The sequence below is a fragment of the Diceros bicornis genome, chromosome 6, assembly GCF_020826845.1.
Source record: "Diceros bicornis minor isolate mBicDic1 chromosome 6, mDicBic1.mat.cur, whole genome shotgun sequence".
Lineage (NCBI taxonomy): Eukaryota > Metazoa > Chordata > Mammalia > Perissodactyla > Rhinocerotidae > Diceros > Diceros bicornis.
This window is the reverse complement of record NC_080745.1, coordinates 11,655,931-11,681,872: the sequence shown is the minus strand read 5'-3', so window position 1 is coordinate 11,681,872 and position 25,942 is coordinate 11,655,931.

Sequence of the window (25,942 nt, the reverse complement as noted above, 5' to 3'; positions counted from 1 at the left end):
AGTCAGTGCCGCTCCACACGTTACAGCAATGTCTCTTCCATCACTTTCTCAGAGTCAGCTCTGACCCCAACACTCCAAGAAGCACTTCCCCCACTTGGTTTTGTTTGGATCACTGCTCCATCCCTGGTGCTGAGAGTGGTGACCCACACAAAGCAAGTGCCCAGTAGATATTGGGGGAACGAAGGAGGCAAGCAAGATCCTGAAAAGTGACTCAGCATCATCAGACACCAAGTTACCCGTGAGACTCAGATGGGCAGAGGGGGAAGTGATCCTGTCAGGGAGGCACACACTTTGAACAGCATTCTGTGCAACCCACATCAGTAAGGAAAGCAGACTGAGAAGTTAGAGCCCCACTGGGGATTGCGAGAAATCTGGGGTTCACAGGAAGTTACATGTACCCCTTTCCCAAAACACACTCATGCTTGCAGGAGCAGCCTTGGAAGTCAGAAACAGTCTCCTTATTGCCCCAGTGGTTAGAGCGGAACCGTAGCTACGCCTGACCGTGGACTCACCCTGGATTCTGCACTGGCCACTCTCCAGGCAACAGCTGCTGGCAACTCTGCGAGGCAGGGGTGCTGGTGTCCTTCAAGATGTCGCACACCCTGGTGATGGAGTTCACAGGGGCCTAAGCCAATCTCCTGGATTTGAATCTCTCTTTTAACTAGTATGTGGCCTTGGGCAGCCTGTGCCTCAGTGTCCCTCAGTGTAAAATGGGGTCCCGGTCTAGTACAGCTGACCCCATCTGTGCTCTCAATCCCTCCCTGAGCTTCCTTTAGAAACCCTGGGTTTCCCTGGTGACTCTTGCTCTCTAATGCCCCCTACATGTGCATACATACATTCACACACTCACACACACGCGCGCGCGCACACACACACATTGACTGTGACCATGAGCCGCTTGGGAGCAGAGTCTTCACCTCTGACTCACCAGTTGCAGCCTGTGAAAATTTACTCGATGATGTAAGAGACAGCCCTGTGTTAAAGGTCAATTTCTATACAAATCGAATGCTATCTAATGTCTAGCCGCAAACAACACAACACCTGGCGTGGCCCTTCCTTTGAAGTCCTTCTAGCAGTGGATTTTTACTTGGATGAAAACATCTCCAAAATGGTGGGACAGAGTGTCCCACTGGGCTGGGCTGGCTGCGGAGGGCCTCACGCCCCTCATCAGCCGTGCCCTCCGTCTCATTCCTTGTCATTGGAGAGCGCCAAGTGAAGCAGCATCCGTCAGGTCTTCGGGTCGTTCCGCTGGCTGGGGGTCTGCGAGCCCCAGCAGGCCTCTCCATCGTGGAGGCTGAGGGAGAAGCGTGACTGGGAGACAGCGCAACACCAGTGATGGTATCTGTTTGATTTTTCTGTGGTCAATTAGGCTTTCTTTCTAAACACCCCAGGGTCACAGTGCTGCCATCAAGCAGCCTTTCTAAGCCCTGCCGCCCTGTTGAAGACAATGGCCAACTTAATGAAGATCGATGGCCCGTTGAAGCCTCTGGGCCCCTGCCCCACGGTGGGGAGAGAGACTGTGAGGAGCCTGGGGGCAGGTGCCCTCTGGGCCACCGCACCAACAGCTACTCCCCACACGGACACCGACTGCTAGCAAAACTGGCCATCCTACTGTTGGCCTCTGTGAGCAGGCTAAAAATAAACCCTGATGAGGTTGTCTCCTGGTCCCAGCTCTGTTTTCACACACCCCAAAGAGACTCTAAAATGCAGGCATGGCCCCTGGGTCAGGTCCTTGATGATTACGTTTTATTACTCCCTTTGGGATGAAAACTGCAGCTGGCACACAGGGCTTCCCCGACCAGGCCCTGATCCCTTCTTCCTCGTTTCCTGCCCCTCCTCCCTGGGCATTTCAGCAACACTGAGCTGATCCTAATTCCCTCCCAGCCCTGCCGTCCTGTCTCCTGGGTGGGGACCTGCGCTTGGGGCGTCCACGTGTCTGCAGATGGCCCGACAAGCCCCCACTCATCCTCTTTTCCTAAGCCTCTCCTGACCCCAACAGTTAAACCCCTCTCTCCACTGTAATGCTGTACATCTGTTCCCTCCTCTGTCTCACCATTTTGTGTATTCCACTGTCCCTATTTAAAACCTTTAATTCTTTTTTTCTAATTACCAAAAGGCTACACGTTTCCTATCACAAACCCAGAGACTTGCATGTCCTTTTCCTGCAGTCCCACTCTCCTGGTGTAAGCCCCTGGAAGAGGACAACATGAGGTCGATTTCACGACACATTTAGAGCCCGAGCAGCCTTCTTGCTGCAAACGTTTAGCTAAAAAGAGAGAGTGAGGGGCCCAGCCCAGTGGCGTAGCAGTTAAGTTCGCACATTCTGCTTTCGACGGCCTGGGGCTCACGAGTTCGGATCCGGGGCACAGACCTTCATATCACTCATCAAGCAATGCTGTGGCAGCATCTCACATATGAAATAGAAAAATAAATAAAATAAAAATAAGAAGAGAAAGTGAGAACTCTGATTTTAAAGCCCACAGGCTCAGGGAAGACGTGTAAACTCAGACTCCTGACTGGGGATCAAGCGCAGCAGAGATGAGCAGCTCTTTTTGAGCCCCGTGTCAAAGAGCAGGGTGGAAACACAGTCAGCCGTGGATTCTCCCAAAGCTAGAAGACTGACTGAGATTAAATCCCAGGCCAGTCTAGTGCCTAAACTCATGCTCTGCCCACCGCACCACACTGTCCCCCACCCAGCAATAGACAAGAATAGGACTATTCTGATGGGACTCAGCACCCAGTGCCAGAGCGTGACATGTAGTCGTACCATTGCAAATCAGGGTGACTCATGCAATGGTGGCCTCGGTGAGGGGGCCGTCAGCTCTTGGGTGGGTCTGTAAGTGCTTCAGAGCTTGTCTTCAATGTGTTTCCCACACATCTTGTGATCCTTCTGGCCTTTTCTAAACCAGATGGTCATTAACCTTGAACACATGGGATCTGGTCTTGGATGGGTGTCAAAAGTTGACTTGATCTCAAAGTCTCATTTGAGGTCTTCAAATTAGAATTCACTTAGTCAACAGGGCTTTGTTTTAAAAGTAAACAGGTGGAAAATAACAGATCATGCTTTCAAACGTCAGCCGAGTAATAGCACATGACAGCACGACCTATGTGTTACCAGGCTTCATGGAAATGGTCCACGTGGTTCCAATCACTCTACGTGCTCTGGCCACTCCAGGATGTGAATAGTTTCTAAATGATGTGTGCACTCATTTGCAAGATCCACGGCCAGCTCACAAGGAACATTGCCTGAATCACTGAGGGAGAAGCCAATAGAACCTGTGTGCAGACACAGATTGTAAGACCCGATCTGAGCTTCATCCCAAACTTCTCAAGTTGTCCACGTGGCTTCACAATCCCCGTGTTCACAGTCCACCTTCCTGAGGAACTTCTCGTTACCTGCTCGTGTCCTCTTCGATTCCTTATTCCCTCCCTGCATTAACAGCTCCCATTGGGAGGGAAATGAGAGTCAGGGGAAGTCGGCCAAGTATCTTCCGCCTGGGGAACATTCACTGATGCTTCAAGTGCTCAGAGATCCGGAACACCCAAAGGGACCATGCCAAGCTCTTTTCCCTTAATTTCAGAGGCCCACGGTGCAGTTTAAAGAAAATCTACTCCATGTGTTTCTGATCCGTCTCCACACAGCTCATCCAAATGTTGGATTTTAAGAGTTTGTAGATATGCGTGATGCCTTTGGAGTCAACTTTACAAGCCTTCCACACTTTCATTTCTATTGAGAGAGGAAGCCGGGTTTTGCCAAGAGTAAATGAGGTGGCGTCTCAGAAGGTTCACATTAGGTCTGTAACATTGAAGCCATAAGGCTTAAGTGGAAGCTCAGACTCAGAGAAAGTGCTCTCACCTCTGCCCAGATTCAGAGCTTCAGAGAGGAAGATTTTGTTGGGCTGGTCGAAGCCTTTACATCTTCATTCCCTACATGTTTCATGTTCACTCATTGCAGCTCCCCGTGGAGCTTAGCAGAGTTAAGTCAGAATCTAACACTGCCAAGAGGCTATCATCCGTCATAGATAGTCTTTGGGGGTGGTTGATGTGAAGCTTTGGCAGTGAATTGATGACTTTGCCTTCTTGGTTTGAGGTATTGAGAAGAGAGCTGCAGTGGTCCCCAAAGCTACCAGGTTGAAGCAGCCCCCAGCCTGTCAACACATATTATCCACAACTGTTGAGGTTCAGGGCAGAGGAACACGACTGGGGATTTGAATTTAGCTCCTTCCAAATTAGTATTAGTAGCCAGGAAGAAAAATGGAGGGAATATGGCCTTTCTGGAGAGCCATGCACTAGGAAAGGAAAGAGGGAGGGGGCAGTTAGGCCCCACCAGGGTAAAGCAAGCTGTACATCCCTTCCAGTGGAACATTTCAGGAATGGCATGAAATGTGCTGCTCAGGGTCTGTCCAGATCTTCCACTTGGCTGTGTAACTGACACATAGGGTTTATATAAAAAAGGAAACACGTGCAACAATAAGCCAAAATGCATGGTGCTAGGAGCTTCTCTCTTTCCACCCAGGCCATGGAGTAGCAGCAGGGTATAGTACAAAGCCGGTGATCTTGGAGCCAGACGAATCTGGGTTTATATCCTGAATCTACCACCTAGTAGCCATGTGACCTTGGGCAAATCTCTTCACTCAGTTTCTTCCTCTGTAAGATGGGTATATTAACCTCTTGGGATGATTGAGAGAAAACACACAAGAAAATACACAAATTGCTTAGTAGATGGTAATACCATGTGAAAATGCCTGCCGTTGGCAGATGAGTAGGGTTCTGTGAGCTGCTTGGCTGAGGTCCCAAGGGCTCTGTTCTCCAGCATGGCTTCAACGGCACAGACACAGTGTGAACCTTTTGAGAAGCCACGTCACTTACTCTTGGCACAGCCTTGATGTGAAAAAGTAAAGGCAGGGGACTTCAGAGCTCACAGTGGGGCCATGCAGAGCAGGGAAAGAGCTTGCACACGGAAGTGGAAGGCCTACAGACCTAGGCTTGAGTCTCAGCTCTGTGTCCTGGGGCCAGGGGCTGAAACTCTCTGTGCCTCAGCTGCTTTATCTAGAGAAAGCGGGCTTATGAGACTGGAGCCCCAGAACTGTCCCAAGGATTACTTGAGAAAAGATATATGGAAATGAGTAGAACTCTAGGCAGGGGCCACAAGGCCAATGCCAGTGGGGGCAAGGCAGGTGCAGGAGTGAGGGGCAGCCTGTGGGAGGAAGTAGAGAGAGGTGGGAACAGGGGTGCTGCAGCTTACATGCCCTGACCGAGGGCATTCACCTTCATCGTTACAAATGCGACCTCTGGGTGATCTGTGCCTATAACTTTACATTCTACATTATAACAAAAAGTCCTGCAGTCAAGGTTGGAAATCTCCACTGGCTGCCAATAAGTCAGACAGGTTGGAAACCATGGGAAGAAACCATTTATCAGAGGGTGCACATCTCTCAGGCACACTGTGGTCTTGGGCAAGTCATTTCCCTCCATAAGCCTTAATTTCCTGTCTGCACAACACATTTGGTGAAGATGAAAGAGGAACGCATTCGCCAGACACTCAGCACATTGTTGGCTCTCAGTAACTGTTTTTGTCTTTTTCTTCCCACAGAAGAAAGTCAAGCTGTCCCCAAGTTTTCTGATGGTTAGTGCAGGCTTTTCTTAATGCTGGTGGCCAAATATACAAAAGAAAAGATGGGTGCAGGTGAGGCCAGCCTGAAACAGCTCAAGGCGAAAATACAAATCCGGTCTTGGGGGAACTTAAAGGTTCTATTAGTACAAATAGAACTGCACGTGAATGTGAGGGCTCTTCTGTCTCACTTAGGCAGAGGGCTTGCAGGAGGAAGGCCCACTTCCTCGCAGACTCTGCTCACAATTGACTCCAGGAAGGCTGCTCTCAGATCTCCTGGCATGTTTTGATTCTGGGGGCCCCGCCAGATGCTAACAGAGCCCCTATTCACGGCCGCCTCCAAAGAGTAACAGAGCATTTCACTATTGCGTGCACCGGGCTCACAGAAATCAGGTTTACGAAGAGTTATTTTCTTAAGGACAGATTTTTAAAAATTCCATTTCCTTCTCTCTTGCCTGTGCCCAACCCCCATATCCTTGTGATTGGACCAGAAAGCTCTGTGGCCAAGCTTTTCTTGGATCGTGTGAATCAAGATCAATAAATATCTGTGCTGGAGCATGACTTGCCCCGGCGCCTCTCTGCGTTCTAGAATAAGGGCCCTGGTTGTGTGCGGCTGCACAGCTCTGGCGCATTTCTGCTCTTCTGCTGCGCATGTCTGTGTTGTGTGCGGGCCCACCTGGCTGCCAGCACCCCGAGAGGAGAGACCTTTCCTGGGCAGGGGATGAATGCCCCACCTAGAGGGCACCTTCCAGGGAGCATGGCCAGGCTCGGGGGTGGGGGCAAGTAAGGGGCTCCATTAGTTTGGGGTTTCCAAGATGAATTTGCAGGCCATGCGGTCCATAGCTTGATTTGGGGTAGTTCGTGAGATGCTCCAGGTGCAGCTGCACACACGAGTGCTGAAGTCCAGCATGATTCCTTAAAGGAGGACAGAACAGTCTCTACCCTGTGCCTCCCCTTCTCGCTCCCTGTCCTCTCTTTAATGCACTCCATTCAGGTATTCACCCCCACTCTTCCACCAAAATCTTTCCAAAGACTGCCATCTTGTCAAACTCACTAGTGGATTCTTTGTCTCTACCTGGCTTGACTTTTCGGCAGCATTTGGGATTACTCCATCCTTCATAAACACCTGCCCCTCATTGTGCTCCCATAGAATCACGGAGGGCCACCATGGGCTACCTTCCTTCATCACCCTGGCTGGGCCTCCTCTTCTTCCTGACTCATTAATGTGGAGGCAGCAAGGGCTCAGGTATCAATTGACACTCACCCCTAGGTAATCACATGCGGGCCTGTGGCTTCAAACACCATTGATGCAATTAATACCCCTACATTGATCATTTCAGCCATCTCCACACTGGCCTCGTTCAAATCACCATTCGAATGTCCATTTGGAATCGATGTGCCCAAAACTCACTATGTCCAAAACCCAACTTTGATCCCTCACCCCTCCCCTGCTGCTCCATTTTCTTCTTGCGATTAAAGTTTTTTTCATTTACTTACTTGTTCTCCCTCTGTCTTCCCTGCTAGATTATAAGCTCTACAGAGAAGAAATCTTATCTACCTTATATTTAATGCTGTGTGCTTAGTCCCAAGGACCATCCACTCAGGCACCCAATAAATATTTAATGAACAATGAATAAAATAACACCGATTTTGTGATGTGAATGTTACTCTCTTTCCAGTTCTCTTTCCATCCATAAAAGCATGTCTGTAACACATGATAATTTCTCTTTTTAACAAAGAGAGAACAGTTTCAGTCTGGAAAACTTGGCAAAACCATATCTTGCTGCAATTTAATATGCTCATTTTATTTTCATTGTCTTTTTAATATAGTTCCCTTCTATTTATGACAAGTATTAATAATTCTATATTTATACTTATGATATAAAGCTTCCTTTTAAATTTTATTTATTTAGGCAATATGAGTGAATCAATTTAAAGAAAATATTAAGTAAGTAATAGAAGATTGGACATTGGCACTGGCTGGTAGAGGAGAGACGTCTGCCAACACCCCCAGCCACAGCGTCACTGGATTCCAGGGCCACAGGGAAGGAAAGCGAGGCCAATGTCTCCTCATCATAGAATCAGGGAGGGGCTTCATGGGGAAGGAGGAGGACCAGCCCCCAAGGTGGGGTTTCCCCACTGGAGATTCTGGATAATGGCTCCACCCTTTCAACCTCTGCTGGGGCATCTCGGACCCTGGTTTCCGGTCGGCGTGCTGTGGAGGTGAGTTTGCATACAGCCAGAGTTGAATGAGCTCAAGAACCTTGTGGGAAGGTTCTGGGAAGGGCAGAAGGAGGGAGGAGGAGAAAGAAGAAGGTTGGGGGGAAGGGAAGTAGAAACTATATTAAGCGTTTATTATTTGTCACACCTTGCAAATCATCTCAATTAATCTACTATACATGTTTAGCATCCTATAGACACAAAGGCAGGATTGTCTAATTGCTTCATTTTCTGTTCTGGGACCAGGTCTTTAACAATGAGGCCAGGTATCGTCCCTCTGCCTTGAGGCCTCTGCTTCTTGCAGACTTCTCGCTGAGACTGGGAGCGACAAGGGGGCAGGGCCTTGGTCCACCTTATGCCTTATGGTGGCGTCCCCAGAACCTCACAAATGCTCAGCTGCTCAAAAGTCTTTGCTGAATAAATGAAATAAAACTAAAAGCGAAGGGAAAAAAAAAACTGTGAGGATATCGAGTCCCCACCAATAATTTAAGACAAGACGATATGTGGACAACTCAACAAATTAGTATATGTTGAGTGAATGACTGAGTGTGTCTTAAAGGAAATGCTCTGAAGTGGAGGTAAAGCTGGGATCCCAGGTAAGCGGGGTGTGGGTTTCTCGGTTCTCGAGGGAAGACACTCAGAACATTCCTTTACCAGGTTTCCTACCTTTCCAACTATTGAAGATGCACAGCACAGAAATGTCACAGCAGAGATGTCCTGCATGATACTGAAGTTTCCAGAAAGGGTTCAGGCCATCTCCTGACTCACCCACCTGTGTGTGTTTATGATGGCCAGGGTGGCAGAGCTGGGGCTCGCCAGGGCAGCAGGCATGGCAAGCTGGCTGGAGTTGGCTTTGTACCAATTATGGTGTCCTTTGTGGGAGGCACACACCTGTGGGTGGGGCTGGCAGCCATTCCCCAGGGCTAAGGACCCCCTCACTAGTTAACTTCTCTCATGAGGGTGTTCTGGATGGCTAGGAATGTCTCCTGTCAAAGAGAAATTATTCTGACACTTGTTAAAAAGGGCAAGGAGCACTTTACTCAAGATTATTGCAACAGGGAAGAGACATTGAACTCGACTCCAAATACCAACAGGGACAAGTGAGGATTTATAGCCAGTGAGCAGGGTCAGGGCGAGGGTAGAAAATTATGTAAGGAACTTGGTTGGGTATCAAGTGTTGGGAAGAGGAGCGTGATTGGACGTCAAGGGTAGGGGGATTCTCAGAAAACTGGTTAAACAGAGTTCTTTGCTAGAACTGACTCAGCATGCAAAGGACAGGGTCTAGGCAAGACGAGAGCTCAGAGGAGCCTGACTACAGTTTGGTCAAGGAGGGTGTCTTGTCACCTCTAAGAGGAGAAAGGTTGCCTGGGGCGTGGGCTGCAATTGGGGATGGAAGGAGGGAATAGTTTTGAGGGCAGCACTGCCAAAAGCCCCTCAGATGTCTCTCAGATCCCCAGGGACATAAGCTGGGTTAGAGGAAGGGTCTGGAAGAGGTGGCAGGGAAATGCTGGCCCCAGGGACCCTGTTATGTAGCCCAAACAAGATGCTTTCCGTGAGTGTAGGGAGGATCCTTCCCATCCTCCAGCCTGCAAGACTCCAAGGAGCTGCAGGCATTGCCACGCAGAGGAGGAACAATGGCTGAGGCCAGGGAGCTGGAAAGGGGACATTGGCTCCAGACTGAAGAGCATGGGGTCCACAAGGTGGAAGACAAGGCTGTGTTGGACCCCCTGGAGAAACCCTAGGGATCTGTAGATGGAATGGGGTGTTTGGAGGGGATGGTGGTGGCCCTCAGGAATTTTGTGACTTGGGTTAAAGCCAGAGAGTACTGAGCTGAAGTTGGTGGGACCATTCCTTGGTCAGAGTCCCTAGGCTGGGTTGGCCTCGTGGGACTTGGCCCACATCACTGGAGGGTAATAACCAACAGGCAGGATGATGGCCAAGGCCCAACTCCATTTTCATCATTGATGAAAGAGCGTGTTACTTTCACCAGACTGGCCATCCTGTGGCATCAGGGGGAATGAATGCTTTACTTTTCAAATGAATGTTTGAAAAAGGTAGGGTCTCATGACATTTCTTCCAAGGTATTCCACTTCTGGGAACCTAGCCAAAGAAAATAATACTAAACAGAAAACAAGTTTTTTGCACAAAGATGTTTATGGCAGTGGTACTTATGCTGTGTTAAACTGCAAACAATCTAAATGTCCCACCACAGGGGAAGATGATTAAGTAAGTTCTTCCAAATCCACTCTGAAATATTTATGCAGCCAATGATGCTTAAAAATTCTATAACAACGTGAAGAAATGTTTAAAATGAGTGAAAAACCAGGAAACAGAATTTATGTATATAGTATGCTTGCATCTGTGTACAAGTAGGAAAAAACAAAATCCCACACCTTCAGAATTTAAATGTAGAATTTAATACTTCTTTTTTAACCAGAAAATCTAGCTGTCCCGGATGCCCTCACCCCAGCTAATTCTCTGTAAGGTAGCACGGCGGTGTGACGATTCAGGTCATTATGCATGTCAGCCAGACACGCGGGCAGGAGGGATGGCTGCCTGCACCAGTGGCCCTGACTAGCTCCATAGTCAGGATGGGCGAGGCTGAGCTGTGATAACAGCCAACCATCAAACCTCAGGGCCTGAAAACAGCACAGGTCAATTCCCCCCTCAGGTTGCATGTCCACAGAGGGTCGGCTGGAGACTCTGCTCCTCACTGTCCTCACTCAGAATGCAGGCTGACAGCCTCCCTGACCTGGAGCGCAGACTGTAGAGGGGTGGGAATTGTGTGGTTTGCTCCCTCAAATTAAACACCCTGTCCCAGCAGTAACTGACACCACTTCTACTCACACCCCGTGGTACAGAACTAGTTGTTTGGTCTTCTGTCCCACAGGGAAGGTCAGCCTTCTCTGTGCTGGAAAGGAGAGGAGAGCCAGCTGCCTCTGAGCAACACCATTGGCCACCACAAGCGCCTTCCATGAGCCCAGGTGCTGCCGTGAGACCCTTTGGGAAGGTTTCTGGGTGCTGATGGTTTAGCATCACCCCTCACTGCTTTCACTACCATCTAAAAAAGGCAACACTAGACATTTGGTCCCAGAAACCATTGCAAATGACTTGCCTCTCCTCCTTTTTTAGTTTTCCAGCTGCAAAATGGGGACATTTACTTTCTACAGGATTATTCCTCCTTGTGCACTTTACACAGCGTGCGGCCTTTTCATACCCACACAGCCTGAGGTCCACGCCCGACACGGAGCTATACGGGTCTGTGCCCAGATGGGCTCTCCCTCCGTGACGTGCTCTCCCTCCACAGCTGACTCTCAGTCTGCAGGAGTGCTCCCTTTCCAGACAAGAAGTTCTAATTGGAGGCTGTGAAGATTAATTCACTGAGCTTTGTTTCATTCTTGGCACTATTAGAATGAAAGCGTTTAAAAATAGATGAATAAATAAAACAGAAGCAAGATGTACAAAAACGCCATGTCTGGGAACGCTACAGGAGTCTCTCTCTCTCCCCGCTCCTCTCTCTTTATTGCCACCTCTGTCCCATGTTTCAACTTTGTGTTATAGGCATGAAAGTTGATTGTTTCCTATCAAACATGCTTGAACTGAGATATGTCCCTGCCCAGTGAGGGGCCAGGCTTAGCGCAACCCTTACTTCACAGGCTCTGAGAGATTCATCCATAGGAGAAGCCTGGGACAGGACGCATTAGTTTTTGATTGCTGGGGAACAAATTACCGCAAGCTTAATGGCTTATAGCAACACAAGTATATCATCTCACAGTTTCCCAGGCCAAGAGGCAGGGCACAGGTGGGTGAGGTCGTCTGCCCAGGGTCTCGTGGGGCTGAAATCACGGCGTCTGCCCGCTGCATTCTTGCCTGGGGCTCCTTAAAGCCGTTGGCAGAATTCAGGATCCTGTGGTTGTAGCACTGAGGTCCCCATTTCCTTGGAGGCTGTGAACCGGAGGCCACCTTACACAATTTCTCGCCATGGTCCCCTCTATCTGCATGGCTGCTTGCTCTCTCCCAGGCCAGCAGGAGGGCTGCTGTTACTTGTCTCCTTTAGGGTTCACCTGATACGGTCAGGCCCACACGGGGCAATATTCCTTTTTATTAAATCCCATTCTGGACCTGGATCATATCTGCTCAATCCCTCCAACCATATACTGTAACCTACTCACGGGAGCAACATGGCACCATATCCATGGGTCCTGCCCACACTCAAGGGGAGGAAACTATAACAACCTGGAGGCAGGGATCTCAGGGCCATCTTCCAGTTTTGCCCACAGCGGGGGTCTGCTGTCCCGTGATCATCAGATTCAGTGCACAGCTAGAGGAAGCCGCCGAGCAGGGCACACTAAGCTGTCCTGGACACTGCAAAGAGCCACGTTTTGCTAGCAGAGTTCTTAGGTCTCATATGTGAAGTCTGTGGTCAGAGGGGAGCCATCTGCGTCCCTGAGCTCAGAACAAGAGCCTTCCAATTCACAAGCGCTGCCCTTCCTTCCCTGCGTGGCTTCCTAAGGAAGCACGAGGAGGGCCAGGGCAGCCCTGGGGGAAGGCAGGGCCGACGGAGCCGGGCAACGTCACACACAGAGGGCCAGCGGCCCTCAGACCCCTGGGGCAGCCACACTGATATTTTCTTCTCACCAGTCAGGGGAAGCAGAGGGCAGTAGGAGTTGGGGGAGTGAGAGCAGATGTGTTGGGGCCTTGGTTGACAGTTGACGACATGAGGGACGTCAGAGAACTCCCTTGCTCTTTCTTGCTCTTTGGAAACAGACTATCTGGCCTCTCTCCAGAAGTCTCCAGGGGCCATCTCTCAGAGGTGTCCTCCCACCCACTTCCTTGATAGCCAGGAACCCGTGTGGGGACCCGAAACTCAACTTTGAGTCCCAGAGACTGTACCGGGGTTGGAGCTGGGGACCTTGGCTCCAGTCCTGCCTTTCTGCTGGCTGTTGGTCTGGGAAAATCTCTGAGCCTCAGTTTCCAGCTCCATAGACAAGGGTGGATGCAGGATGGAGTGAGGTCCCTTAGAGAAGGCGGCTGTCTAGACCACCACGTGCTGTCGGTGCACTCCCCCACACCGTCTGCTCCTGAGCATCCCGCTGCAGATCCGCGCCAGTAGCCTGCCAAGGTTTACTCAGGGGAAGATGAGGCAGAGTCCAGGTGGGCCTGAAAGGATGCTCTCTGCCCTCCACCCACTGCCTCACCCATATAGCTACAACTGCCTTCGCCAGACTGCCAGGGAAGTCAAAAGTGGCCCCAGGGCCGGCAGGCCACGTGGCTATGCCAAACTCAGAGCCTGAGCCACAGGTCAGGTCTGAAAAGTTGGGGCTCTACTCAGTGGCTCAGTTTCTCCATCTCAAACTGAGGAATTTGGCTGGTCCTAAAATATCCACTATGCCACCTGAGGTCTAGGGCTGAGCCTCCCTGAATCTGGGGCAGCCTGCTGTGATTTTAACCATCTTTTTCTAACTAAATGATCTAGCACCCAGCACTTAGTAGACCCCAAATGTTTACATAGTGAAACCAGGTTGAACAGGAAAATCTCTGGGGAAGACCCAGAAGCTGGATAAATCTGTAGGTCTAGCAAGGGTAGACTGTGTGTTGGAAGAGCCCATCGCTGAAGACAACATTCCAACCCAGGCACGGGCCTTGGCTTGACCCTCACTAGGGATGGAGAGCTGGCTGCCTAGAGCCCTCCTTTCACTCCCTGTGGGCTAGGCCTGCCATCAGCTGAAGCCAGCCTCCCTGTCATTCTGTACGGCGGCCTTTGGAGTGTTTGAGGAGCCTCTGCAGCACTTGGCACATGCTCACTTGGGGCTGTCAGGAGGACACAGCTGTGCTGTGATGCAAAACTCGTGGACCAGAAATCCTGCCCCTGGGCCCACTATCCACTTTTGTTGGTTGTGGGAGCTGGGGGGCCACCACCCGCCTTTCCAGAGCCTTGACTTCCTCCTCTATAAAATAGAGCCAACAAACCCAGTTTCTGCTGGATAGAAGGAGAATAAACCAGTCTGGAATGGACAGTTTACAGGATGTTATAGTCGCAATTGTGTACCCCCCTAAATCCATATGTTGAAGCCTTAACCCCCAGGACCTCAAAATGTGACTATATTTGGAGACAGGGCCTTTAAGGAGGTAACTGATGTAAAATGAGGTCATTAGGGTGGGCTCTAATCCAGTATGACTGGTGTCCTTACAAGAAGAGGAGATTAGGACACAGATCCACACAAAGGGAAGACCATGTGAGGACACAAGGAGAACGTGGTCATCTACAAGCCAAGGAGAGAGGCCTCAGGAGAAACCAACCCCGTCCACACCTCGATCTTGGACTTCTGGCCTCCAGAACTGTGAGACAATAAATGTCTGTTGTTTAAGCCCCTGGTCTACGGTATCTTGTTATGACAGCCCCAGCTCAGTAACTCACCGGGGAGGATTTGTTTTGCTTTAGGCAGAGAGGGGAAGGCCTGACGGGGCTGGAGCTCCACCCTTGCAGCTCCTCCCATAGCCAATTCCTGCCGTCCCAACCCCTGTGGCCCATGGTCCAGGGTGCCCAGGCCTGCCCTGTGGCCTGCAGCGCCCCGTGCCCAGCACAGGACGGCCCAAGGCAGCTGACAGCCGCCGCAGCAGACTTGTTTTGATTGTAGGCGGCTCTGTTGAGAGGCTGCAAACTCTGCCAACCTGTCTAACATGATTCCGCGAGAAATGTTGACTCTAAATTACAAGGACTTAATTTTTCCAACCACAGCTAGGCAGTAAATGACTCTCTGAAATGACAGATGGAAAGTTCGGTTAATATGTTTATCTTCTGGCTCAAAGTGAACCCGCCTCCCCCAGCACTGCTCATGCCAGCCAGCACGGAGAAGAGAGGGCGGTGTCGTCTGCGGCCACAACCACAGCCCCGCTTCCCAGACCTAGACCCCCCAAAGCTGCCCTGAGCATGAGGTGGCTGCTGTGCACAGGGCAGGAGAGCCAACCCTGAGCCCCAGGCTCTAGGCCCCTCTGTGCAGCCAGCTGGCCATCACCATCTCAGAAATGTCAGGTGAGCTATCCTGAGGTGAAAGTGACCTGGCTTTGTCCCCAAGATGGCAAATCACATGACCTCTTCAGCTTGGTGATCTACACAATGGTAATTCAAAACTCTCCCGGCCGGCCTCTCAGGGGGATGCCAGAAGCAGAATCATAACTACAAGAGCTAAGATCTACGTAGCGTCTTCTATGGGTCTGTACAACACTAGAATGCAGCTATTATTATTATCCCCATTTTATTGTTGAGGAAACTGAGGCACAGAGCGGTTAAGCAACTTGCTCAAGGTCACACGGATAATGGTAGAGCTGGAATTCCAACCTGGGCAGGCTGGCTCCATAATTCATGCTCTTGATCACCTCTGTGCTGCCCCCAAAGAGATTTGCTGGGGGAAGGATCCTGGGCAGGCTACTTGGCAAGGCAGCTGCCACTCAACCCTGCCTTCCTGTAGACACCAGCATGGTGGGCTGGGGCCAGCCAGGGCAGAGTGCCGGATCACACCTCAGCCACTGACCCCTGCAGGGAAGGGGCAGGCACATCTCACCACCTTCCTCCACCCCTCTCTCCTCCAGTCCTTGCCTGTGGTCCACCCACGCCTCTTCTGTTCTGGACGCCCTGCCCACCATTTCCATGTGATGTCACCACCCAGAGGAGTGCCATAATCACCAGAGTGGGCCATTCCCCTCTGAGACCTCTGCTCCCGGGGAAGGATTCCAGGCCATGGCCCAAGGCCCAGTGTCCTGCTGGCTGCCACTCTGGTAGGTTCTGGCTTCACCTGTTGGACATGGGCCAAGCCCTGGTACAAGGAGCTGGAGCCACAGGGAGGGCAGCTCCCCTATAGTGGGGAGAGAGACAAGACATGATCATTACAGTCCTCAGGCAGGGTGAGCCCCAAACACATCAGAGCCCAGAGCGTGGGTCGAACCTGAGGCCTGCAGGGAACGGCTTCCTCACCTAGTCCCTGCCTAGGGCGGCTCTTCCAGAGAGTTAGGTGAGGGGGGATTAAGGAGAATCCCAGGCAGAGGAACAGTCTGAGCAAGCAGAAGAAGGAGAAATGGTGTGGTGTGTGTGTGAGGAAGCCTGAGAGAGTGGAGTTCCAGGGCGTGAGGGGGAGACGAGCATTACTGACAGACTGACAGACAGACTGATAGACAGACGAGGCTGGATGGGGTGGCAGGAGTCCGACTACACAACCTTGTGTAAAGGTCGCATGTGCCAAATGAAGGATCTTAGGCCTCTTCCTGTAGGGGAGGCATCTTTTTTGTGGTAAAATATACATAACATAAAATTTACCATTTTAGCCATTTTTAAGTGCACAGTTCAGTGGCATTGAGTGCATTCACGTCATTGTGCAACCATCCCCACCATCCATCTCCAGAACTTCTCCAGCCTCCCAAACTGGAACTCCGCACCCATTAAACAAAGCCTCTGCACCCCCTGCTCCCAGCCCCTGGCCACCACCACTCACCTTTCCGTCTCCATGGACGTGACTGCTCTGGATAAGGGGACTCAGTCTCAACTGGGGCAGTGTGACATGGGGGGGGTGTTTCGCCGGTCACTGTAGCTGCAAAAGAGAAAGTGGGTTGGAGAAAGATCTCACCAGCAGCTGCCAACGAGTCCAAGAGAAGGACGAGAGCTGCTTCTCTGAGACGGCGGCCAGCAGACACCCAGCCTGCAGGTCATGAGACCTGGGTTTGAATCTAGCTCAAGCACTTGGAGCTCTGCGGCCCCAGGCGTGTTCCCAGCCTCGGTAGGCTAACATGTAAAATGCAGATGACAGAGAGGGGAAGGCTTCGCGGAGTGGACTTTGGGCAACGTGGATAATAATAGTGACATGAACATTTACTGTGCTCTGTCCTGTGCCAGGTAGATACCAAACGCCTTACGTGATCTGTCTTCCCTCAGCCTCAGGCCCCATAGAGCGAGCAACTCTAGGAAACTGAGTTTTATTGAGGATCAGGGCTTATAGCCCAGGATTTGCAGCTGAGAGAACCCTAGCGGGGCTACTCATAAAGGTGAGTTTGTGTACAATCCCTCCATAACTGTACATCAGCCGCTATGCTGAGTTTCTCTCGTGAATGCATGGATCCGCCATTCAAGTGGATGGCACTTTCAACTCTTCGGGTTGCCCTCGAGTTGAAAGCAAAGTGGCCTCAGGACAGACGCATCTCAGCGTCACAGGGCAGCTGCGTGCCTGCAGGAGGCCTCGGCTTCTGTTGAAAGGCCAGGAGGCCCTGAGGCCCTGAGGCCCTGAAAGCTCAGCAGAGGCTGTGCAGGGGCTTTGCCCGAGGCTGGCAGAGGCTGCCTGATCTGACCGCTTACCGCAGGGAGGGCCTCCTGGGGGCAAGAATGTCACTGCGGCTTTTGTTAAGCAGCCCCAGACACCAGCCCTCTGTTCCCTTGGAGAAGTAACACAATTGGGAAGGCCCATCTGAGAGGTGGATGTGTCCACTCACTGGCTGCCGAGGAGGAAATGGTGCTCCCCCTCTGGGCCCCCAGAGCCAGAGTAGCTGGAGCCGGGAGGTCAGCTGGTGAGTCTAGGCTGTAGCATTCTTTCTGAGAGCCTGGCCGGAGCTTCCAGCATGTCCATAAAGAGGCAGGAACTGGGTTGGGGCACGGGTTCTAGTCCCTGACACACAGGCTCCCTTGGAGAAACGCAGGGCACACTCTTCTTCGTCCCTCTCATCCTCTGCAAAGCCCTACTGCCAAGGCTCACCTCCCCGGCCTCGTACCACGGCCTCTTGTGATCCAGCTGTATCCAATGCTGTGGCGTCCTGCTGTACTCATCTCTCCCCATGTACGCCAAGCTCGAGCCTAGGGAAATGTCAATTTCCTCTCCATCTCGAGTCTTCTGTGATTTAGTACCTACGAGTGGGCTGTGCCCTCCACTTAGAACTGTTTTGGTTTCTTCTGACCCAATCCTGCTCAAAACCAACTCAATGTCGTCTCCTTCAGATGCCTTCTGGGATTCTCCCCATCAGGTGGTCTCCCACTCACAGCCCCAATCCCTGTCTTCCAAAGCCCTGTGTTCTCATAGTACTGGGTTCTACCTCTAGGGTCACCCTTACACATGGAACCATAACACATCTTTTCACATGTCTGGTCCCTGCTAGACTGGCATGTTCTGGGCTACAGTCTCCCTGCCCACAGTGTCCTGCATGGGCCCTGGCACAGGGTGGTGTTCAGGGTAGGCTGCTTGTCTGAGTTAAGTGAGGTGTTCCTGTCATCTTTGCTGGATAACAAACCATCACAAATCTGGTAGCATTAAACAATCATTTTATTAGGCTCACAGATGCTGTGGGTCTGGAATTCAGTCACAACGCAGAGGTCTTCTACCTCTGCTGGGAAGGTGGAGGTGACTTGATGGCTGGAGGCTAGAATCATCTGATGACTCCTTCACTCAGCTCCCACATGTGGTCTCTCCATGTCTCCTGGGCTTCCTCACAAGATGGCAGCCTAGGGATAGTCCAACTTCTTTCACTGCCACTCAGGCCTACAGCAATAGTGTTCCGGTGGATAAGGAGGAGGCTGCACTGCCTTTTTTGTGTGTCTATTTTTTTCACAAGCCAATCAGATTCAACAGGAGGCGACATGGACCTGTTTGTCCCCTGTGAGGGTGGCAAAGTCACATTGTAGAAGAGCACATAGGACAGATGTTATTGTTGCACCTTTCTTTGGAAAATACAATCTTCTACAAAACAAATAGCAGAGAAATTGAAGTATATATACGCAATTGAAATTTTCTTCTCTTTTCCTCTCTAGAACCCCCTACTCCAGCTCCAATCTTCAAAATCAGGTTTTCTGCACAGAGAGCCTACCAGTAGGTTCATGCAGTTGAGCTCCTGCATGGCTCCAGAAAAACGCCAAAAGCAAAACTCGTTTGCAAGTACATATCCTTGTGCATATTTAAAATATGACATCCTAAACCCTGTGACAAAGAAATTATTTCTTCTATCTTTCCTGCAGGGTAATTTCCAGAATCAGACTGTTTCTTGATCTAAGTTGAAAAACGGAAAGAAGAACATCAGGTCCTAATCGCCATCAACAAATTTCCTCAAGCCAAGAACTCCCAGGTTCCTCTTTGTTCATTTATGTAGGAATTTGGACAAGCTAAAAAAGACAGTTCTTCAACTCAGGATTTCTATTCCATCCAATTGGAATGAATGTCAGGTTTTAAAAGGGGGGAGGATTTCCTTAAAGGCATGTAATATGAGGGGAGGAATATCTCAGGATAAAGAGAATGCTGGATATTTAAATATGTGTTTGTTTATCGAGCAATTTTAAAGAAATTGAAAATGCAATTGGTCATATCTCTTAAATTAGAGATGAGAGCAGGAGGCTGGGGATGTGGAGGTTAGTTGAAAACAGGGCTGTACTGACCTCAGTCTAAACAGAGGAAAAATTAGTGGAAGCACCAAAAAAAACACTTGATTATTTTTCTTTAAATGTAAATAATATTTTTGGCCAGTAGAGATTTGAGGACAGGCTAAAACTGCCTTTGCTGCTTTCAGCAAATAAAACCCTGTTCAAGACATAGGGTAGACTCACCACCAATTTAGTCTCATTTCAAAGTCGTATGACTTATTCGAGCCTTCTAGGTCATTTAAACTGGTCTGGGACCTTTGGGTAACTTCTGGAAGGAATGTATATCGACAAATGCCAATAATAATTTTTAAATATCAATCCTCTAGAATAAGCGATGGAGAGGGAGGCATTCTTGAGAAATGATGGAAAGATCAAACTCACTTTATTGGTTTGGAAAGCAGCCTAACTTCCAGTCCACCCCGGGATGCTGATGTAATGTGGTCAAGAGGTCACTCTCGAGCTTCCCTCCGCTCTGTACCATTGCTGTCAGTAAATGAGCCTGTGGAAGACATGAGGGCATCTCTCGTTTATAAGTGCACCCGTGGTGATCGGGTGGGTCCTTGGCTTCTCTGGGATTTCTCAAGGGACAGCACCACTGGTTAGCTCAGCCAATGGAATGCAAAAGAAGAGTCCAGAGAAAGCTGGTGTCTAGGATGGGAAACTGACTGAGCATCCAGCATGGCCTGCTCTCTGTCTGCCTTCTTTTGGCAACCCTGGTGACCTGTCCTTCAGCTTGTACTTGAATACCTGTGGAGATGGGGAACTCACTGCCTCCTAAAATGTCCTATTCTGTTAGGAGTCTTTGTTGAGTGGCTCTTCCTAACACTCAGCTGGAATATCAGCCCCCTCCAATCAATGTGGGACAAAATGAAAGAAAGAAAGAAAGAAGAACCAAGCCAAGCTCATTCTCCCCTGCACCCTCTGGTCATGCTGCGCTCCCTAGACCTTTACAGAAGGAGTCCAAGGGAGTAAAGCAGAAGGAGAGTGTTGCCTGGGGTCATTCTCCATGTGGGTGGCTCTCCGCTGAGGCGCCAGAGCTTGCAGGAACAGCACACGGGGACGGGCTTAACTGCACTGTGGCCCAGGGGCTGTGAGTGTAAGATGGGAGGCCTGGAGGCATCAGCCAGCACCATGCTCACTGTAATATGGGAGAATGTGCCTCAGGAGTGTGGACCCCGCTGGACATGGAAGGCTTTTCCCCGCACACTGCCGATTTGCTGAACAGCAGTGAAGTGGAGACTTGAGGGAAGATAGATGTGGCATTCAATTCCTTTTATGTTTCAGGCACGCTTTCAATACTCAGATCACACGGGGCTTTGCAGGCCTCTGTACAGGTGTTGCTCTTACTTTGTAGAAATGCAAGCCATTGCAGAGCCTTGGCCGAAGAGTGTTATGACCTTGATTACATTGTGAGAGGATAATTCTGCTTGCTATTGAATATTCAAATCATGCTCAAGTGCAAAAACGTTGAGAACTACAGCTTTATTCATCCATTTATTTATTCACTCAACAAATATTTACGGAAGATCTACCATGCATCGGGTATTATTTGTCCTCAGAGTTGGGAACAGGGCAGGGAACAAAGCAGATGTGTCCTTATCATTTCAAGGCTCAGCATCTACCTGGAGGAAGAAATAATAAACAAATGGTGATGTATTTTATAAGTTAAAACAGAGCAGGCTTGGGAGAAGGAGAGGATGGAGAAGGAGGAGAGCCTTTTTTAAGAAGGTGGTTGGCTATGGAGACACTGGGAGAAGAGCATTTCAACAGCTCCCTTCAGAGGCATTGCAAGTGCAGAAGTCCTGCGGCAGCAACGTGCTGGGCTGTCAAGGACCAGCGGCAAAGAAACCAGTTGTTCCAGAGGAGAGGGATCAAGAGGGAAAATAATGGACAGAAAGACCAAAGAGGGGGTGAGGGGCTTTGGAGGCCTTTGTACACATGTTTCTCTTACTTTGTTGGATGGAGGCCATTGGAGAGTCTTGGCAGAAGAGTGCTATGACCTGCATTACATTGTGAGAGGATTACTCTATAGGCTACGAGAAAAACTGAGGTTAGGATAGCAAGGAGGAAACAGGAGTCTACTACAATCATCCAGGCCAGAGACAATGATGGTCCAGACGAAGCCAGGCTGGGCCGTCTTCAGCTGCAAGGGTCCATGACCGCGAATATGTCTAGCTGAGCACATTGTCACCTGAATTCAATCAGATTTATCATGAAGAGGAAGGTGAGATCAGATCCAGGCCAGGCAGCTGCAGGGCCTGCCACAGCTCCTATGTGCCCTGGGATCCAGACTTAGTCTTCAACACTATTTTCCACCAAAGGGAATCAGGACCGTAGTTCTCAAATCTTAGGGCAGGAAAAGTATTAATGAGTATGGAAGATGTTGTTAATGACAATAAATAAAAAATAACAGTAAGGTTGCTGTTGAAAGGACAAAGGAGCCACTTTAAAGAGAACCCATCAAACAAATGGAGCGTGAAAAGGGAAATAATAATGAAGGTTGCCTGAAACAAGTTGACTTTGTGGAAGACCATGAATTCATAACAATATTCAAAAGAGGAAAGTTATTATAATGTGTGCAAAAGATTTAAGTGTATTGCTTTTATTAAGTAGAAGAATGTGTTTGTATTTATTTTTTCTATGAAACCTGTGTCTATTTACAAAGTATGGAGTTATATTTCTCACTATCTCTATAGATAAGAAAGAATAAACACAAGGAACTATAACTAAACTAAAATAACCCCTAAAGCTTGGGTACTATATCATGTAACAAGCAGGCGGGAGAGAAGTCAAGCAATTGATTGCTCTTATGATCCTACACAGAAATCAATTAAACAGAGAATCCAATAGAGCATTCCAAGATGATTAATGAGCCAAATGTTGCACCCATTCCATCTGTCATCCCCTAGTAGACAGAACCTTAAGATGACTCAACTAATCATAATGCAGTATTGATAAGGCATGCATAAGTTTCCAATTAATATTTATAGAGCAGGCCAATTTATCACAATGTCAGCACAATAGTTTAGGTATTGCCAACCACAAGAAACTTGTAGAAATACATCACTCCTGGGAAAGACACCAAGTTGCAAAAAATTAAATCTTTAAATTTAGATTTTAAAAGGCAGGGGCTTGAAAGCCCTGATGTAACAAATAGAACTTCATTATCAAAAGGAACTCAGCCAGTGATTTGGTTTGGATCACCATAGACTATACAAACTTGTCCTGGATCAGCATCTGCGACACCTTCTCTTCTGAAATGATATGCATGTAATTAGTTTGGGGTCTGCTAAGGTTGTCAGTGTATGATAGAATTACTAAAGCCCTATGATGGGGTAAAAAATGAAGCCTTTGGAATACTATAAGTAATGATAAAAACCATTTAGGTGTAGGGAGTAATTGTGTGACCACTTTTACACACGAATCATTGTGATTTTGTTTATGTTTATGTCTTAAAATGACTGGTAGTCAGGATAGCCTAGGTTATGTTGTGATGACAAATGATTCCAAAATCCAAATGACTCGACACAACAAAGATTTACTTCTTTCTTATGCCCCATATTCATCTTAGTTCAGCAAAGGGCTCTGCTCCACCAAGTCACTCAGGGACCCAGGCTGACAGAGGCTCCAGAGCCTTGTAGTTACATCATCTGGAACATGTGGTATCTTTTGTCACTGACTGTGGTGGTTTTAAAATGTGTTCACAAATTCTTTATACTTTCCCTTCAAATGTAGAGACCAATTTCCCTCCCTTTAAGTGGACTGTACTTGGTGACTTGCTTTTAATGAACAGAAAGTTGCAATAGTAATGACATGTGATTTCCAAGGCCAGATCATAAAAGGCATTGTGACATCTGCCTTATTCTGTCTTGGATAACTCCTTCTGGGGGAAGCCAGCTGCCATGTTATGAGGACACTCAAGCAGTTCTACAGAAAGGTCACGTGGCAAGGAATGGAGGCCTCCTTCCAACAGTCAGTGAGGAATTGAGACCTCATGCCAACAACCATGTAAGTGAGCCATCATACGAGCAAATCTTCCAGCCTCAGTCAAGCCTTCAGATGACTGCAGCCCTGGCTGCCATCTTGACTGCAACCTCCAGAGAGACCCTGAGCCAGAGCTACCCAACTAATCTGTTTCCGAATTCCTGACCCGCAGCAGCTGTGAGATAATACATATTTATTGTTTTAGGCCACTAAGTTTTGGGGGTAATTTGTTACATAGCGATAGATGACTAATACATTAAGACAAGACAAAAGACCATTGGAGGGTCTTATTCTGGCAATTTAGTGTTTTGGCTCAGAAGAGGCATATTTAACTTCTGCTCTCAGCCCATTAGCCAGAATTAGCCAAAGGATCATGCCAAATTGCAAGGGCCAGAGAATCTTCCCATGCACGTAGGCAGAGAGGGACTGAGATATGGACAACTACTATAAGCCCTCACTACAAAGCATTTAAGACGTTAAAGAGAATCTTACATTTTTGACCCGTGCTTTTAATTAAATGTTTGGAAAGTTTGATTAAATAGGTTTGTAATAATGTACAAATATTAGGAAATTTTTAATTTATCATATTCATAACTATGAAAGATTATATTAGAAATGTATAGTTAGAGAAAATGCTGATTGTTAATATATAAAAATGTTTACTGTTTGTTAAAATCCTAAGCTTAATGACCATTTTATTAAATCCAAGATGCACAAGTATAAATATTCTTCTTGCGCAAACCCCATTGAACTTTAAAGAATCTATCAGCCTAGTGAAGAGGTGGATGAATAAATGTCCTGGCCCTCACAAAGAAAAAAATGGTAGATTCTGAAAGATTAGACACTGCTTCTTACACGGTTTCTAAGTGGAACCATCAAATAGGAGATGGTAATGTCCTTGGGAAAGAAGGTGAGCCAACATGTGGGCTCTTGTTCCCCAAGAGCAAGCCATGACAAACCACCCACATTTCCTCTTAAGGGGGGCTTCTCTATCGGTTAAATTTTAGCAGAACGTATGCAAAGACCATTTTTTTACCACTGCGTTACATGACATATTAATTCATAGCTAAAAGGACACTCAAGGAGTATCATTGTGGCTAGAAATATTAAGATGTGTGTCTGATTTCTCTGTAATTGTCCCTCTCCTGCTAAGTAACTTGGATAACACAGAAGTAAATAACACAAAGCCCAGGAGTGCAGTTACTCTGATGGATCATCAAATCATGATTCAAAATGATCCTGTTAAATTGAGGAATGGTCTGAAGCCAAGTTGAAATAAAGTCTATTCACCGAGAGCCTTTAACTAGTGAACAGGGCCACTTTGGCTCTTTTACCCATTTCTTTTACAACCTGCTTCATGGCCAGTAGAGGAGCCAGAAATCTTCTCTTCCTCTTTCTCTCCTAAGTATAGATGGTCAGGGCTCAGGATTTGTCTTCCAGAGGCACACTGGCTATTTTACAGTGTGTGTATGTGTGTGTGTGTTAGTGAGTGTGTATATGCACACCTGTGTGTGTTTCTAGCTTCTTTACCTTAAAATGAATGAGTGAGTTCCGTCAGCCTTACACTATTTCCCAGTTGTCTTCATTTCAGGATGGAGAGAGCTGAGGTCACCCCTTGGCCTTGGAGAACCAAAATGAGTTCTCTGTTCCAGTTAAGATCAAAGCCATCTGCCTTTTGTCAATCTTGGGACACATGCCCAACCACTAATAAAGACTTTTCATTTTTATTTTCATCTCTTTTTGTCTACAAACCACTGGACAGAACCCTGGAAGGGAAGAAGGGTAAGTCTTAGGCCTCAATTCCCAATAGCCCCAGATGGAACATAAGCCCAGAGTGTGACGTGGTTGCTGGGAAAACTAATGTTATCTTAGGTGGCATTGCTGAATTGTGCAGAGTCCGGAAGAGAGCAGTGAAATAACCCTTAATTTGGCAATGGTCAGACTATAGGGAAATGGCGCTTGCTTCTGACCTCCACACTAAGAGGAGGTGATACAGAGAGTGGTGATCGGGACAGCGAGAAAATGGAGGTCACATGAGGAGTGGTGGAAGAAACTGAGGCTATGTAATCTAGACTGAAAGGAGACACGTCCATGGCCTTAGGCATTTGAAGGGTCATGGGAGAATGGGTGTGGACAGAGCCAGCGTTATTTAAGGGGAGAGAACTAATCCTGGGAACTGGCTGCGCTAGGAAGATACACAGGTTCAGCACAAGGAAGAATTTTCCAATCGAACTGTCTCAGCTGGTGTTTTCTGGCTCATGAGGTGGTGAGACTCCATCATTGGTAATGGGCAAGGAAAGGCTTAATAGTCATTTGTTAGGATTGATGCCAAGGACCCTGACTTGGGATAAATTGAACTAGTGGCCTCCAAATTCCTTCCTCACCAAGACTCCATAATCCTGAATCTGGCTAACCCAGAGATAAAAGCTTAGAGGTTAGCTAGAGGTAACTCTTTACCTAACGAAGAAAGCTTTGGTCTATATGGTCAGCATGTTAATGTTCATCAATATCTAGTTCTCCTCTATCTTCACTTACACAGAGGATTATAAGCGCTATTCCTTTAAATTGGATATGGCCAAGTAACTAGTTCTTACCAAAGACATGTGAATGGAAACATTGTGTTACTTCTGGGCCAAAGCAATTAACTGCAGATGCTTGACCCTCTGACCCGCTCTTCTTCTGCAAGAGTGAGGAGTGTTGAGAGGGAGAGGCCAAAAGAAGGAGCCATATGAATTGCTAAATAT